Here is an 18,039-nt window from a genome sequence, read left to right as displayed (position 1 = left end):
TCACCACAGGAAAGGGTTTATTTGGCTTACACTTCCACATCACAGTCCATCGTCAAAGGAAGTCAGGACAGGAACTCAAACAGGGCAGAAATCTGGAGGCAGGGACTAATGCTGAGACCATGGAGGGGTGCTGCTTACTGGCTTGTTCCCCATGGCTTGCTCAGTCTGTTATAGAACCCAGGACCACCAGCCCAGGGATGGCCCCACCCACAGTGGGCTGGGCCCTCCCCCATCAATCACCAATTAACAAAATGCCTTACAGGCTTGCCTACAAACCAATCTTATGGGGGCTTTTTCTCAGCTGAGGCTCCCTCCTCTCTAACGACTGTAGCTTGTGTCGGTTAACATAAAAGTAGCCAATACAAGGAACCACAGAGACTTTGGACAAAGGCTTTCAAGTCCAGCCTGGTTTGGTGGCCTGGTAGCTGTGAGGCCCTGGACATCACCGTGCCTCTGTTTCCTCATCTGTGAAATGGAACAGCCACATCCCTCACTGCAAAGGGCCAGGTAGAATCAAGTTGCTCAGCCAGTCTCCTCAAACCTTCAGTAAGCCTGGCTCAGCTTCCCATTAGCCTCAGAGGCAGAGGGGAGGGTCAAGTGTCTTCAAAGGCCTTCATGCCTCGAGCAGCAGGCCACCACACAGCTGTCCAGAGGTGCCCTGGGCCTCATGATGAACAGGACTCTTGCTCTACAACAGCAACTCTAGAGGCTAGAAAATAGTTGCTTGATTTTCAGAGCCACAGACGCCACAGAAAAGGCACACATGTCTGGAGTGCAGATTTGGTTCAAGACAGTGGTCTCTAACAGCACTGATTTGAGAAATCCCTGCCCTCTCCCCCACAGGCTGGTACTCCAGAGAGTTACAATTTTTCCTGACCATCTAGCATAGGCCTCTTCCCAAACTCCCCATCCTATGGTTCAGGTACAAAGCCTTCACTAATGACTATCCCTGGGCTTGAGATTGCCTCCTTTTCTGATCATGGGCTCACTCACGCGGCAGACTGCCTGCAACTCTTCCTCCCTGAGAGCTCTGGGACAGGCAGCCACCGGCTCGAGAGGAGGATCGGGGTTGCTGAGGGCCGCCTGCTTATCTGCCCCTCGGATGAGCTCCAAGCACACCTCATGCTGAACCGCATACTGAAAACAGAACAACGACTCATCTCTTGTACCTGACTTTGCCCGGTTAAAATGCCTCCTAGATCTGCAGCCTTGTTCAAACCCTGGCTCTGCCACCTATGGCCTGTGACTTGGGTAATTTCTCTGTGCCTCAGTTTCCCTGCCTCTGCGATGAAGACATTATGTCCTACACAGCAGATGTATTGTGAGATTGGAAAAGCCGTTGTAAATGGCCTGCATGCAATGTTAAAATGATGGAGAAGCTTCCTGCTGGCTGGCTACCTGTTTTCTCATTCCCCACGTGGTGTGCCCAAAGAGCAGCCCTCTGCCATGTGGACCAGTCACTCACCTGCCCATCCCAGGACCCCTGTCCCCATACACTGGCTGTTCATCTCCTGCCATGGTGCTACCCAGAACTCGGAGGTCCTAACTTCAGCTCTAAAGTTCTCCTGTGGCAGACAGACCTCCCGCAGTGTGTAAACACACTTCACTTTTTTATGGCTCTGCAGGGCTCTCAGCATAAACCATCATCTCGGGTCCACAAGAAGTGGGGGCTGGGACAGAGGCAGACCTAACCTACCACGGCAAAGCCACGGCAGATGGAGGGCTAGCCGAGTGGGCAGCCACACTGCTGGTGGCTCCCAAGCTAGGTCACAGGTCACTGAAGGCTTCCTGCTGTCCCCTCCAGCTGTCCCCATTGCATACAGAACACCAGGCAGGGTACATCTGCCTCTCCTCACCCACCTCCTTGCGTCCCCTGAGTTCCTGCGACATTGTGAGGGTCTCTCGTGGGGTTCCCACCTCCACTCCACCTGGCTTCACTCTGTGCTCTGCGCAGGCCCCTGGGGTGGTCTTTCACAGCCCAGTCTCAGCTTGTCGGAAAGCCGCTCCCCCGCCCTGTGAACTCAGAGCCGCTCTAAGGGTAAGCCCCACAGGCCAGGCCCGCAGGGCCCTCCTCTGACTTTGGCTTCTGGTCTCAGAGAGCCTGGCTCTGCCACCTTGGTGAGCTTTCCTTTCTGTTGACCGTTGAAGTCATGGCTCTGAAGTCCCCCAGCTTGGCCAGGCCCAGACTCATTCAACGACAAATACAGAAAAGCTCTCCTGTGTACCAGGCTTTGCTCCCAGCTTTCGGGAATCCTGAGCACAGTGGCAGAAAAAGTTCCAAAGTCCCTATGCAGGACCATCGAAAAGATGGAGCAGGGGGCTGGGCAGGGCAGGGCAGGGATGGGCAGGGGGCTGGGCAGGGCAGGGATGGGCAGGGGGCTGGGCAGGGCAGGGCAGGGATGGGCAGGGGGCGGGCTGGGCAGGGCAGGGATGGCAGACAACCCAAGCTGGGTTCGCTGTTCTGTCCTGACTGATGGCAGAACCCCAGGCAGAGCTCTCCCTAAGAGGTAACAAGAAGGACCCAGGCCAGCCAGTGAGATGCTTTGGGGGCTAAAATCTCGTGCTCCCAAGCCTGGCAACCTGGGTCCATCCCCAGGACCCATGTTATGAAGGCAGAGAGCCAGCGCTGCAAGCTGTCCTGTGAGCTCTGCCTTTGCATTATGGGTCTCTTCTGTATCCCAGGCTGCCATTCAACTCACCATACGACTAACAAGGTTGGCTCTGAACTCCTGATCCTGCTGGGTCAGCCTACAAATACAGGATTACAGGCACGCACCAACACACTAGCACACAGCTTTGCATATGTGGATGGATCATCGCTGGTGCCCCGTCAGGGTGTTAGAATCACAAGGCCTAAGGCAGGCCAGTTGGGAGCGCTAGGCTGGCCTGAGATATATAGCGATAGCCTATCTTAAAGCAAGCAGACACAAAAGGGGCACTTGGGCTGTAGCTCAGTTGATGAGCATTTGCCTAACATCAAGCCCTGGGTTTGGTTCCCACCCCCAATTAAACTAGGCGTGGTGGCTCACACCCGTGATCCCAGCACTCAGAAGGTAGAGACAGGAAGATCACAAGTTCAAGGTCATCCTCGCCTACATAGGGAGTTGGAGGTCGGCCTGGGCTTCATGAGGTCCTGTTAACAAGCAGAACTGTCCCGTGCCTGCTTGCTGACGGTCGAATGGCAGCAGGAGCCTGGTCTGTCTCCATCGCTGTGCACACCTAGTGGCCAGGAGCTGAGTGAGGGCTGCGTACGCACGGGAAGGGTAAAAGATATTCGCGCTATTTTATACAGAACATAGGGAAATGCAAACCCTGCCTGACAAGAAAATACAGAACATAGGGAAATATACAGAACATAGGGAAATGCAAACCCTGCCTGACAAGAAAATACAGAACATAGGGAAATATACAGAACATAGGGAAATGCAAACCCTGCCTGACAAGAAAATACAGAACATAGGGAAATATACAGAACATAGGGAAATGCAAACCCTGCCTGACAAGAAAATACAGAACATAGGGAAATATACAGAACATAGGGAAATGCAAACCCTGCCTGACAAGAAAACGTTAAAAAGTCTTCAGCAGCAAAGGGTCTCTTGATTCTGTCTATACATTTTCTCTCTTTCTCATTTGGAGCAGGGGTCCTGCCCAGGTGTCCCCTTTCCTTGTGGACTTCTAGGCCCCCATGATGATGCTGAGAGGCAAGGACTGACCCCCTCTGTGTACACAGAGAGACGGGTGTGGGGAAGCTGTCACCACTTGACCCCTGTGTACACAGAGAGACGGGCGTGGGGAAGCTGTCACCACTTGACCGCTGTGTACACAGAGAGACGGGTGTGGGGAAGTTGTCACCACTTGACCCTTGTGTACACAGAGAGACAGGCGTGGGGAAGCTGTCACCACTGGCCTTGAGGTTGCAGAGCTTGTGGGTGGAGCCCCCCAACCTCCCAAATCTCACAGCAGCAGCTGCACCCCAGAAAATGCCCCCATCCAAGAGCTCTGAGCTGTGGCCTGTGGGGGAGGGAGTGTCACTGAAGTCTCTGTGTTGTCTTTTTACTATAAAAAGGGGACAGTGACATCCTGGCCATCCTATAGGACTCAGAGCGATGACACACATAGAGATGGGTTTAGAAACTGTGAAGAATTATACGCACGCAAACTACCATCGCATCCTGCATGGAACATGCTGGCAAGGGCTCACAGGAGCGATACCATCTGCCTGCAAATGATGGGCGGAGGAAGAACTAATCTTTATCCAATTATCTTCCCGGAAAGACCCACCGCCTCCTCCAGCTTCTAGTTTCCTCCTAATTAGTGGTAAGAACAGGCCTTGCTTCCACAGGCCCTAGGCTGTTATTCACCAAGTGTTGCTTCCTGTTGTAGTATGCTAATACACTGGTGATTAGAAGCTTCAGCGCTGTTTAATAACTGTGTTGGGTTCAGGGAGGATAATTGCCTGTCGCTCCTCCCACAGCTCTGGAGTCTAGGCATCTAGGGAGGTAAATGACATAGCAATGCCAGCCGCCTCCCTCCTGGGTGCTGGCCTCTCCCGGCCACCTCCCTCAGAGGGCTGCCAGTCTTTGCTTCCCCCGCCTCTTTTTGTTCCATTGTTTGTCTGAGACAAGTCTCCGGTAGCCCAGGCTGGCATTAAGCTTGCTGTGTAGCTGAGGATGACCTTGAACTCGTGCCTTCCTGCTTTCCACCCATGTGATTACAGGTGTGCGCCACCGTGCTTGGTGTAGACAATGCTGGAAATCAAACCCAGGGCTCCAGGGATCCAGACACGCTAAATATATACTAGCTGAGTCCCTCCCATCCTTGTTTTACTTATTTTTATTTTATTTATGGGACCCAGGTGTGGTGCATGCTGGGTAAGCACTCTACCCTGAGCCATGCCCCCCCACACCCTTTAGAAAGGGCTGTATCCCCCAGTTTTGTGAGTGAGACTTTAGTGCCTGTGGCACTGCAGGCTGGACACTCCTTCACAGAAGCATCCCAGCTACTGCCGCTGGTCAGCTTATTTCCACAGCCACCCCCCACTGGGGATCACTGAGATGAACCCTGAAAGGTCTTAGAGAATTTGCTAGCCGCGTCTCCCACGCATCCCTGCAGCAACGGTACCCACGGGTGCAAAGTCCTAAGGCAGCCATGCGCAGAGACAGAACAACTCTCAAGCAAAACAGCCAATGTGAAAAATGTTTCCAACAATGAATAAGAGAGCTGAGCATGGTGGCACACTCCTGTAATCCCAGCACTTGGGAGGTAGAGGCAGGAGAATCAGCTCAGGATCAGCCTCGGCTACATTTTGAATTCAAGGACAACCTGGGCTACATGAGACCCTGTCTCAATTTTTACCTCTTTTTGTAAGTGAAAATCTAAGACGGTATAAATAGGAAACTATCGGCGTTCCTCTTTGATTATAGATGTACATACATGTGCGTGCACACACGTGCGTATGACTCACCTGCTAGAGCATCCCCTGCATGAAAGCTGCTGTTACAACCACAGAGGACTGGCAGCTTACAAAGACCAGAATTTGTTTCTTTTTCTTTCTCCCTTTTGTTCATGTTTGCCTTCTTTTTTTCCCCTCCTTTTTAAAAAATTTTAAGTTAGAAACAAGCTTGTTTCACATGTCAATCCCAGCTCCCTCCCCTCCTCCCCATCCCTCCCCGCCCCTCCCCATCAGGCCCCCCCAGTCCCCCACTCAATCCACTCCGATCCCCAGGGAGGGTGAGGCGCTCCATGGTGGATCTCCAGAGTCTGTCACATCATCCAGGGTAAGGCCTAGGCCCTCCTTCAAGAGTCCCGGCTGAGAGAGCATCCCTCATTGTGGCATGGACACTCAAAGTCTATTAGTACGCCAGGGATAAATACTACCAAAGGCCCCATAGATTACCTAGGCCTCCTCACTGACACCCACATTCAGGGGGTCTGGGTCAGTCCCATGCTTTCCACACAGCCATCAATCTGGGGTCCAAGAGCTCCCCCTTGTTCAGGTCAACTGTTTCTGTGGGTTAAGCCAGCCCACTCATAACTCCTTTGCCCATCAGTTCTCTCTTTCTGACACTGGATTCCAGTTCAGTTCAGTGTTTGTCTGTGGATATCTGCCTCTGCTTTCATCAGTCGCTGGTTTCATCTGTTTCCCAGACTCTGGCAATGGGGTTGTATGCTGGTACTCCCCTGATTCATGTCTAAAATCTACAAATGAGTGAGTACATACCATGTTTCTCTTTTTGAGACTGGGTTACCTCAATCAGGATGGTTTCTTCTAGTGCCATCCATTTGCCTGCAAATTTCAAGATTCCATTGTTATTTTTCCCGCTGAGTAGTACTCCATTGTGTAAATGTACCACAATTTCTCTATCCACTCTTCAGTTGAGGGGCATCTAGGTTGCTTCCAGGTCCTGGCTATTACAAACAATGCTGCTATGAACGTAGTGGAACAGATCTCCTTGTTGTATGAATTTGCATCTTTTGGGTATATGCCTAAGAGTGGAGTTGCTGGGTCTTGTGGTAGACTGATTCCCATTTTCCTGAGGTATCTCCATACTGATTTCCAAAGTGGCTGTACAAGTTGGCACTCCCACCAGCAGTGAAGGAGTGTTCCGCTTTCTCCACATCCTCTCGAGCATAAACTGTCGTTGGAGTTTTTGACTTTAGCCAAAAAACAGAAATTTATTCCTCGAGGTTCAAGACACAGGCGCAGACGGGCACGGTGTCTGGAGAGGCTGGTGTTCTAGTTCCTCAATGTCTTTTTCTTCTGCCCTCACAGGGCAGAAGGGGGCACCCCTCTTTTCCAAGCACACCTATTCCTCTCAAACTGAAGGGAGTTCAGCCACAGGGCCTGAGCACCCCAGAGTCCCCTCCCTTGGAGCTTTGCCTTGGTGGCTTATGTCTCCATGTATGAAGTTGGAGGGATAGGGACATCCCCAGAAGGGAGTGACCAGGAGTAGGGCATCAGCGTGAGGGACACTTACCATGCTGACTTCCATGTGTTTTGTTCTGTGGACATGTGTGATTTAAAGAGTCAACATAGAACCAGGCTCTGTGGCACAGGTGTAGTCTCAGCCCCTGGGAGGTGGAGACAGAGGAACCAGAAGTTCAAGGTCATTCTGGGCTACCTAGTGAATTTAAGACGAGCCTGGGCTACATGATTCTCTGTCTCAAGAAAATAAAAAGAGTAAATATAATTTTTCAAATGAGCCTTTGGGCTAGAGAGCTGGTTTAACAGTTAGGAGAGCTTGATACTCTTCAGAGCATCAGAGTTCAGTTCTCAGCACCAAATTTGGGCAACAGACAACCATCTGTGCTTTTAGTTACAGGAAAACCCATACTGATAGTCTCTTCTGGACTCTGAGGGCAACTACATACACTCACATTGATATTTTAAAAATTAAATAAAAGTTAAACTAAATTTAAAAACAAAATGAACATTTAGCTCATGGGCTGGCTGGGATAGTTTCAGTAAAGCCTGCCTCCCTCTGTCTGCGCCCTCCAGGTAGGATGCCCGATACATCCCTCTCTGTCCCTGCCCACCGTCACTATCAGGGCCTCCCACCTTGAGTAGTCTGCAGATCCCTGCCGCCTGACATCCTCTTTCCAAGGCCCCGCTATCTTTGTGTTTCATATACAGAAATTGGGGTTCCTGGCTCAAGAATGCCAGACACCTAGTGGTGAGATGACTCTCAGGCCCTTTGTGACATTTCACAGCCTGGCCAGACTCAAGAGCTGAAATCTGAGCTCCAGATGTGCCCAGATAAGCCGGAGCAGGATCCCACTGGTGGTTTTGAACAGTGAATTCGCTCAGCAATGAGCCCCCTTCAGAGTCCAAACCCAGCTCTCCTAAAAAGAGGTTTGGAGGATGTCGCTCTTCTCCGGCCTCTTCTGACATACACAGCTAAATCCTGCCTCACACACAGGTCAGAGGGTGGATCCCAAACGAGACTCTGAAAAGAGTCACTTCCTCTTTAATAGCGTCCATCTCACTTGTCAAGGACTTACTCAACTGAGTGTAAATCCACTGCCTCCCTAGTGTGCACAGGGTAACCTCTGAGCACTACAACCATCATCAGGGCAGATGTTCTGCTTGCTAGAGACCGTTGAGATGGGTTTTGCTGTCTGATGAAATCCCCCATAGGAGGGTGTGGATAAGGTCACTGGACCCTCACCGGAGATGTAGTGTCTCCCCTTGTACCACCCAGCCAGTTGTATATAACCCTGTCCTGACTGCACATGGCCTTGTGGTCACAGGAAGTCTAGAGTATGTACACTGTGGAAGGTCAGCTGAGCTGGGGACTCCATCTTTGCAGTCATCGGGATGTCATCATCCATGCTGGAGTGACCTTTCAGCGGTGGGGTTGCTCTGGTGTCACCCATGCTCCTGTCAGCAACCCTTCACCTGTCTCTGTAAGACCAATGAACTCGCGGCTCTGCCAAGCTAGACTTTGGGGGAACTGTACTCTGGCTTGTCATTGGGGCCCTATAAAGTTGGGGGGAACGTCTGAGAGCCTTCTCTTGGGCTGCACAGAGAGAGGCGTGGGTTCCACCCGCTATTTGGATTTAGTCAAGGGGGGAAAGCAGCTCCATGCTTCAAGAGGCAGAAAGGAAGGAACAACAGACTCCCTGAAGCTGTGAGGACAGAGCTCTAACTGCCAGCCTTGAGAGCAGAAAACACCTGCCCCTCTCTGCCCCCTCCTGTCATGTTGTGATGCATGTGAATGTCCCCAAGGGTCCCGTGGTCCCCAGGGTGGTGCTTTAGGAGGTGCTGTGCAGTCTATGGGAGAACAACATTGGTAGCACACTTGCTTAACGTGTACACAGCACTGGGGTGGATCCCACCACCAAGTGCCACAAAACGAGTCAGATAAAGCTGACTTTCCCCAGCCAGTGGTTATGTGATGAAACAGAGCTGATCTCTCTGGCTTCCTCAGTGTGGATGCAGGTGACGAGCGTGGCGACATCATGGTTCATCAACGGCTTGCCACCCTCGATCCGCCTGCTTTACACACATCTGCTCCATCTGCAGAAGCTCTGGGATCTGAACGACACTATCAGATCCTTTTTCAGATGGGGCGCTAGGGACCAGAAAGCTGACACACCTTGTCCAAGGACACACGGCTGAAAAGCAACAAAACTGGGCTCTTTAGCCCTCCTGGCCACACCTGTCACAGCTGCAGACTAGAAAGTCCTGGGAAACTCTGAATCACGGGGTTTGAAGAGACCTAAGGGTCATTATTGCCAGTCTACGTGGAAGGTTATGTGACACCTATGACAGAGAGGACACCACCTCAGGGGACAAGGAGATATGAGGTGGAGGCCTTGCTGGGAGTTCCATCTTCCCACTCCACAGAGGCCCAAATTCCCACACACAGTCCCTTGATGGATCCATTGTCACAGGGTCCCCACAGCCCAACCCATGCCAATCACCGTGGGCACCCACAATGGGGACCTTAACTCAAGAACACAAACGCCTCTTCACCCACAGGCAGGAGTAACGCCTTAAATGTTCCCCATTCCAGTGGGTCTCAGGATTGATGCAGTTTCTTTCTCTGTTCTCTCCCTTTTTTCTAATCCTACATAACTACCTTTCTTCAATCATCCTGGCAGAACAGGCATTTTTCCACCTGACACTGAATCTTAAAAACAAACAGACAAGCAAACATGGGGTGGGAAATGAATAAGTTGTATTTGCAATACCCAGAGAGAAATAATGTCTTGTTTGGCCCCAGAAGGAAGATGAGCAGAAGGGAAGAGGCTGGCTGTACTCAGGGTCCCCTGGAAGAGCCTATAATAGTTACAAAGTAAAAGTCAAAGGGTGGGACGGGGCAGGGTCTCCCCAAAGCCTCTGCACCCTCCCCCATCTCCCCAGCTGTCCCTGGGTTATTCCCTGACAAACCCCACTGTTCAGGCACTCTCCACCAGCATGGTCATTGCTATGCAGGTCTTCATTGGCAAATGATGAAAATGTCCAGAATCCACGGGAAGCAGAAGAAGAAGCAAATGAATCTATCCTGGCAGAGCTGGCACTTGGAGCTGAATCTCAATGGGAAGAGATTTGCAAAGCTGGGCAGCCAGGAGAAGCTGGGAGAGAGGGGGTTGTAAGGTACCCAGGAGATGGCACATTCCCGCACGCTCTACGGACCGTGAGCGGGTCAAGTAAGAAAATGCCAGGTTAAGAAAGAAAACTCCTCCTCACACCAGCATCCCTGCGCCATGAGGCTTGAAGCAGGGTCTGGCCATTTTGGTTCCATCCAGCTCACTGCCATAACCACTTCTTGCAAATGTCGCACTGTCTTGGTCATGTTCACAACAACCCCGAGTTGTCTTACCAATAAGGAAACTGAGACACATAGAAATGCATTGCTCACCCAGACCACTAAAAGAAGGGCTGGCCCTGGCTCCGGAATGATCATTACAGCAGCCTGGGGCCCCACTCTCCTGAGTCCCTATAGCTAATGTGTGACTCCTCTACCCCTTATGAAATCACAATCATCCCCTTCATGTGTGTGTATGTGTGTGTGCAGTGTGCGTGCATGTTTCTGCACATGTGTAGGTCATGTGACTGTACTGTGCATGTGACAGCCCCAAGTTGATGTTGGGAGTCATTCTGTCTCTTTATGAGACTGTGTAGCTCAGTCACACCCAGAGCTCCATACAGCTAGTCTTGGCTACCAGCTAGCTCTGGGGACCTCCCATCTCTGCTCTGTGAGGCTGGATTTACAGGCAGGCCACCATGCCCATATGGCATTTATGTGGGTTCTGGGGATCCGAACTCTTGTCCTCATACTTGCCTGTCTAGTACCTTAGCCACCAAACCATCTCCCCAGCCCTGAAACCATAAAGTTTTGAACCCAGATGGTCCCTAGAGACATCCTTGATCTCTCAGGTGGAACCAAACCCTAGGAGCAGGAGGAAGCCCATTTGAGTTCACAGAAGACGCTGTGTCCCTCTGAACACTGGGCCAGCATCTCCTACTCAGTTGTCCACAGAGTGGCTGGTAGGACTCCTACCCTACCCAGTGCATCTGCAGCCGCCCAGGGTCCTGCCCTGGGGAATACTGGCTGAGACAATGGACTTCTAGGCCATCACAGGACCCTTTCAGTATCCAAGGACCCTGCAGTTACAGGGTAAGCCCCCAAAGCTTCTGGGACTGAACCACACGAGCTGGAGGACCGCATCCCTACACGTAGGTCAATTCCAAGCTCCCGCTTTGATTTTCAGTTTGACTCACTGTGAAGCTGCCTCATAGTAACGTGTCAACCGCCAACCCAGTCTATACCCAGCCCAGAGATGGCCTGAAGTCCTTGCAAGGCTCCTCTCCTCATTCAAAAATGAAAGAAAGAAAACAGTTTTTCCCTTTTCCCTGTTCAGATGGGAGAGAGTAATTGTCCCCAACTCTCGGGGTTGCAGTGAGCATGAAGTCAGTAATGTCTCCAAAGATGGCCAGCACGCTAGACCCCTGCAGGAACTGGGTGTTGTTGTAACTGGGCTGTTGCACAGCAGTGTCCTGACCACTGCTGGAGAAGCACAGGCTACAGGTTGGGCTGTATACCCCAGCCCCCAGCTGAGCAGGAGCACGGTTCTTGGGAGGATGCCCTGGCTTTGTGGGCACGACAATCCCAACTGTGCTGCCCCAGGATGTGTGTCCAAGTGCCCGCAAGCCTATCTAATCAGCACGGTGTGCCCACCTACGACAAAGGGTCACTCATTTCCCCACCTCATCTTACAAGTTCAAGGAGGGAATTCATGGCCAAGTTAAGCTCCTCGTCCAAGGCCAACAGCTGAGGAGTTGCTGAGATGGGATTTGAACCCAGCCAGACTGACTTCAGACAGCAGGTGGATAACCATTGTGCAACACTGCCTGCCAAACCTGGAGGAAACCTGTCTTAGAAAACTATGGCATTGCCTCACAAGCCTGCCCCAGCCAGTCCCACCACACCTGTTGCCTGCTTCCCGTAGATCTATTTTTTCCCTCTTTATGTTCATTATTTTCTTTCTTCATTTTTATTCTTTTAGAAAAAGGAATTAGTCCTGAATGAAACCAAGTTACAGACTTGTCCACGGTTGAGAGCTTCTAATTTTGAGAACGTTCATCTCTGGGTGAGTCTCCCCTCCTCAAACCAAAAATACTGTAACATTTGCAAAAGAGAATTTATCTTTACCTAAAACTATAATTAAATGGCTGCTGGCGGTTACCTTGACGACATTATTTTTTTTTAAGTCCTCCACTACAGCTCCCCACTCTGAATAATACAAACTTGGCAGTCAAATAAGTCAACAGGTTGCCCAGGAAACTGTTGCCTTGACAACTACAAAGATGGAGGGGGAATGGCAGGGTTGAGGAAGTGTCAGAGTTAGGATGGCATATCAGAGAAGAAAAAGGCCCTTGGCATAGCCACAGGCTCCCCCAGGTCTCAGTAAGACACCAAAGCAGGGCACAAAATGATTCCTCCTACCTGACAAGGGCCATGCCAGGGACAGCTTTAATGTTCATTTAGGGCCACAACCTGGAAGACTGAATCTTCTGCCTCACTCCAAAAATATAATAGAGCTTACCCAGACAACTTTGTGACAGTTTAAAGTCTGGGGCCTGGCAAGATGGTTCAGTAGGTAAAGGAGCTTTCCACACAAGCCTGGTGACCTGAGTTCAATTCTCAAATTCACATAAAGATGACAGGAGAGAACCAATTACACAAAGTTGTCTTCTGACCTCCACATATATGCCATGAGACACTTGCTTTCACTAATGTCACACACACACACAAATAATAATAATAATAATAATAATAATAATAATAATAATAACGGAGTCTAGGTTACCCTTGTTTGGTCACCTTCCCATCCTCCATTCTGTAAGTCCACTTCCACTTTGCCAGGGGCAGAGGGGTTGATAATGGTAAAAGAGAGAAAGCTGAAACTTTGACCAAAGTCCCAGGAGTTCACAGATGAGAACCAGCCATGTGTCCGGGCACCATGCAAGGGGACGCGGTGTTCCTATAGCGGAGGTGCCAGCGGTTGTCTAGGGGATTGTTGAGTTCATTCCCTGGCACAAAACAGAGAATTGAAGACAGGAAAAGACAGCTCTATCTGTAGGGGAAAATCTCATCGTTAGATTTCAGGATGGGAGCCTGTCACATAGGCACTGGCTTAGAGACTTCATGCCCACCCCCAGCCCTCTGCTTTCCCCGGCTGTCCTATTTAGATACCCAGCCCTGTGTCTCCTGCAGCCTCTCCTCTTGGAGTTTTCTGGAAACATGAAGCCTCCTGCTTTTGCATTCCTGGTCTACCTATTTCCTTCTGACTCTGCCTCACTCCTTTAGACTCTGACTTCCCAACAGATTCTGACCCTGGCCCATGGCTAGGCTGCAGACGCGAATGGCCAAGGCTCTCAACCTAAGCAAGAGTGGTCAGGGACACAGAGCAGACCTGGGTTGGCTGGGATAGTATGAGTGACTGTTGTGTGTTGGTGACCTCAGGGGCTGGGCCAGACCTCCAGAGCTATGCCGATGCCAAACGTTTCTCCACCTGGGCAAGGGCAGTGCAGGGAACCCCCAGAACAAGTGAAGTCGCTTGACCTGGACTTGGAGGGCGAACACAAACCTGTCTCCTGTCTGTGTGGACAGAGCTGCACACAATGCTGTGTCCCCTAGCTCCCAGAACCGCTGCAGCTGGACTGTGGGCAGTAAACAAGGAGACAGGAATGCGAATGGTGCAGGGAGTCTCGTCAAAAGTCCCCAACAGTGTTCTCTTCTACAGTGCTGTCACCTGCGCCTGGGCTGCTCACGCCACCCTTGTCTCAACTCTGCCCACCCGAGCCTTTCATTGGGTGCTTCTCGGATAACGCTGAAGGTGCCACGGTGGCTGTGAACTCAGAACGTCTTTGCACAGGCCTGGGGAACACTGGCTAAATTACAGACGGGTCCAACTCATAGCTCAGCTCCAAGACAAACTCGTGCTCTCCGTGTTGCAAAAGACAGCCAAGTTGCTCTCTGCAGCACACCCTGTGGGGCAGGTGTTCAGTTTGCAGATGGGAAACAGAAGGAAGGGGGTGTTCCAGGGCTCTCTCACCACTACAGAACAGGGTGCAGAGCCCAGCCCAGACCAATGGTAACAGAGAGAGAAGATGCAACCAGTGCCTTAGGAAACAAGTCCAGTGACCCCAAGTTTGTTTGTAAGTACCGATATGAACCCTGGGTCTAAGTGGAGGGGGAACTGAGTCAGAACCATATCTGCTCCACTCTGTAGACCTGGGAAGGTGTGGCCTGGCCATCATCATCATCTCAGGTGGGCCAATAAGTATTCATCGCCATGGGCTCCATACGGTCCCTTTAAGACGACCTGTTTGAGGGTACAGCCTCTCCATCTGAGACAACCGTTCTGCCTTAGGGTGCTCTGTCTGGTGAGGCCCTGCTGTTCCTGGAACCCAAAAGGACAACAACCTACTTCTCTACCAGGGGAGATGAGGTGGGTTAGATAGTCTCCTAGACAATGGCCACACCTCTGTGTGACAAGTATGAGCCTGGGCAAAGTCAAAGGGACAGAACCAAGAGAAGAGAGGCGACCCTGCTTCATCCCATAGAGTCCCCAGTGGGCTCTCCAGATGCAGGGTTCATCCCTTCCTGTGAAGACAGAGACAGTGTCTGCCCCCTCCTCCTCCTAAGGTCTCACCAACAGATCAGAGTAGATGCCACCACAGGTCACCCTGGGGTGGGTGAGAAGCTACTTCCTAGAACATGGGTAACCCCAAAGCAGCATATGGCAAGTCTACACGCAGCATGGCTGATAGCTTCCCCATAGCTACACAGATGAAGCCCCTTCCATCGACCTTCCCAGGCCTATGTGTCTTGAGACATAAGCGTTTAGGGCAGAACTGCACACAAATGGCTGGATTCTCAGGTGAGGGTTCAATAACCCTCCCCACCCTCCCCTTCTATGAGACAATGTCAACAGTCCTCAATCATCCTAGTAATGGATTTTTTCTTTTGAGACAGGGTCTCACTATGTAACTCTAGCTGTCCTGGAACTCAGAGAGCAGCCTGCCTTGGCTTCCTGAGTCCTGGGATTAAAGGCGTGTGACTCCACACCCGTGATGGACCTTTGTAAGCAGGTACAGCGGATCTGCTGAAGATGGTGGCTGTTTGACTCCCCAAACCAAGTTCTACAACAGAGGTGGAGGCAGCTTCTAAGTCCCCTTAACCTGCAGAATCAAAGCTGGCACACATCTGCCAGCCACAGATGGCCTGCCCTGAAGTAGGCAGTTGTCGTTGTCAATGATGCTCCCAACACCCATGCTATGGGAAAGTCCGCGTCATTCACAGTCACACACATTAAAGACCTCAGTTCTGTCCACAGAAAGCATAGCTCTCAGTTCACAGGTATAAGAGACTGTTTATTCTAGAGCCGAATACGAGATGTTTATGAACACAGGTTGCTTCACATCCCAAATCCCACTGCAGAGGTGATTGTATAAGATTTTTATTCGTTATATAACAAAGAAAGTCATAAATCAAGGCATTTACCAAATATATTGTTGGGAGCCACAGGGAGGCAGGTTACCTCTGAAACCCTGTCCCAGGTTTCAGATGCTAACAACATTCTTAGCTTTTGAATTGGTGGAAGCTAGTAGTTTGTTGAGAATAAATCATGTGTGGTGTGTGTGTGTCTGTGTCTGTGTATGTGTGTGTGTGTCTGTGTCTGTGTGCCTGTGTGTGTGTCTGTGTGTGTGTCTGTGTATGTGTGTCTGTGTGTGTGTGTCTGTGTCTGTGTGTCTGTGTATGTGTGTCTGTGTGTGTGTCTGTGTATGTGTGTCTGTGTGTGTATTGTGTCTGTGTGTGTGTGTCTGTGTGTCTGTGTGTGTGTGTCTGTGTGTCTGTCTGTGTGTCTGTGTGTCTGTCTGTGTGTGTGTGTCTGTGTGTGTGTCTGTGTGTGTGTCTGTGTGTCTGTGTGTGTGTCTGCGTGTGTTGTGCAGGTGAATGTGGGGGTGTGCACACATATAGAGGCCACAGGAAGACATCACATGTCCTCTATCACCGTATACCTCACTGCCCTGGGGCAGGGTGTGGGCTTGGCTGTCTGGCCAGTGAGCTCCAAAGACCTGCCGATCTTCACCTGCCAGTGCACATACTTTCATACACAGCTTTTCTACAAGGTTCTGGGGATTCAAACCCAGGTCCTCATGCTCATACAGCAAACATTCTTGCCCTCGGAGCCATCTCCCCAGCCCCTAACAATACACTGTAAAGTTTTGATAGTCACGAGGATGTTAGGTCAGACACTAGGAAGGGCAGTGAATGGCTTTCAAAGGAACTAAAAATAGCCTAAGATAATTTGGCTCTGGGCTGCACCATTTTTACTCCCCATAATCACCAAGTTCAGCCATTTGACCTTGTGGACTCTTTCACACAGGCACAGTCCTTTATGTTCTGGGAACTTCCCTTCACAGCTCCAAAGCTGGACAATTTAATAAGAATCTATTGACTTGCTTCTACTGCAAAGTCTCTGGGGTCTACCAAGGAGTGTAATATCTTCCTTTGTAGACAAGGTCAGAAATTATCCTTTAAGTCTCAATATGTGTCTCTAGGGCCCTGGGGGAATGAGGCTCCCAGGAGGCCCGTTGCCCTGGCTTGTAATGTAACCATGGAATTGACTGGAATGATGCTAAAAATTCTTCCCAAATGCCAGCAGGATTGCTGCAGGAAGGGGAAAAAGGCATGCTGGAAATTCATGGCCACCCACACCCATCCAGATACTGCTCGGGCATAGAAGATCCTAACTTCTGAAGAGATATTGTGGGGGTCCTCTTTCCCTCTTGGCCTGTTGGCCACCAGGTAGAGAGGGGACAGAGGCAGAAGGGGTGACAGAAAGCTTTGTATGTGGCCCATGCACATGAATGAAGATAGATTTCAGTGAATCTGTTCAATGTTATTCCAGAGTATAAGGAATACACAGGATTGGGGAGCCTGGGGACAAGTCCTAGTTTGCATTAAACTGTACACTCCTATCACAGGGTTTTAGTATATGACAGTAGGATCCTATAGCAGAGCTCCTAGCCCAAGTCTTCTTAGCAGGGATCTGTGACAAGGGTCGAGCTAAAGAAGAATCAGGCATCTGATGTAGAGACAGCTTTCAGATAAGGTCAGTCCTCCAGGCCCGGGGACATCCTCCAGATAAGTGCAGGTACAGAGCAGAAGGCCTTGCTGGAGGGAGAGAGCTCCATATTGCCGAGCTTAGAGAAAGCTGCTAGGCTTATGACAGACTGCAACCTCTACCGGCCAGCCAGCAATGTGTTCCAACAAGATGTGATTTTTTTCCCAAGCACCTGCTTTGCCTGCACACACCCAGCACCTCTGAGCACCCCAACAACTTCTGGACGGCAGAGCAGTGGCCTGCGATTTCCGTACTAGACAGGTGAGAAGCAATCGCTGAACCTCCAGACAGGAAGCACTCAGCTCTCCACCGCCACATGTCTAAGCAGAGGGCTGTTTAGACAATGCTCTGATCAGGTGGCTGTCAGTCACGGTCCCCACATGATCAGGTGGCTGTCACTCACTGTCCTCACGGGTGAGCTGAGACCTGGTCTGTAAGTGCCAAACAGCTGCTCCTAGGTTGGTCTTGTTTTGATTGGCAGTCCCAATCTCAGCTCCTTCATCCCAGGCACCTAAGCTCGGGGGACAAGCAACTCTGCCTCGTGGGCTGTTGGAGGAAGGAGGGGAATGAGGTGGAGAACGAACCCACTGCCTCTACCTGGGTTCCATCCTCAGCATCACTTAAAAGAACAGAAGGTGGCTGGGCTTGGCGGTGCACACCTTAGCTCCCAGAGGCAGGTGGATCACTGTGAACTCAAAGCCAACCTGAGCTACAGAGAGAGTTCCAGGCCAACCAAAACCACATAGACTGGGAGCCAGCAGAACCAGGTAAACACTGTGAGGATGTCTGTGTAAACCTGGTATCATCAGGCGGTGGACACACGCTGTGTGCAGAGAAATAGCTGTCATTTATTGAGCACTTGCTGTATGCAAAGTTTTGCCCATGTGCTCT

General features: G+C 50.9%; 1 long non-coding RNA gene across 1 annotated transcript in view; it reads right to left on the bottom strand.

Annotated features, from left to right (window-relative positions):
- Positions 1–18,039, bottom strand: part of LOC110341717 — a 37,162-nt gene that overhangs the window by 9,866 nt on the left and 9,257 nt on the right. Inside the window, exons 2-4 of the long non-coding RNA XR_002383698.2 lie at positions 6,981–7,074; positions 6,224–6,289; positions 5,468–5,593 (exon numbers count right to left, since the gene is read on the bottom strand). This is a non-coding gene — a long non-coding RNA (uncharacterized LOC110341717). The remainder of the gene's footprint in view (positions 1–5,467; positions 5,594–6,223; positions 6,290–6,980; positions 7,075–18,039) is intronic.

This window comes from Mesocricetus auratus, unplaced genomic scaffold (assembly GCF_017639785.1).
Source record: "Mesocricetus auratus isolate SY011 unplaced genomic scaffold, BCM_Maur_2.0 Super-Scaffold_100028, whole genome shotgun sequence".
Classification (NCBI taxonomy): Eukaryota; Metazoa; Chordata; class Mammalia; order Rodentia; family Cricetidae; genus Mesocricetus; species Mesocricetus auratus.
The sequence above is the reverse complement of the archived record's forward strand: the minus strand, read 5'-3'. Positions and strand labels throughout refer to the sequence as shown.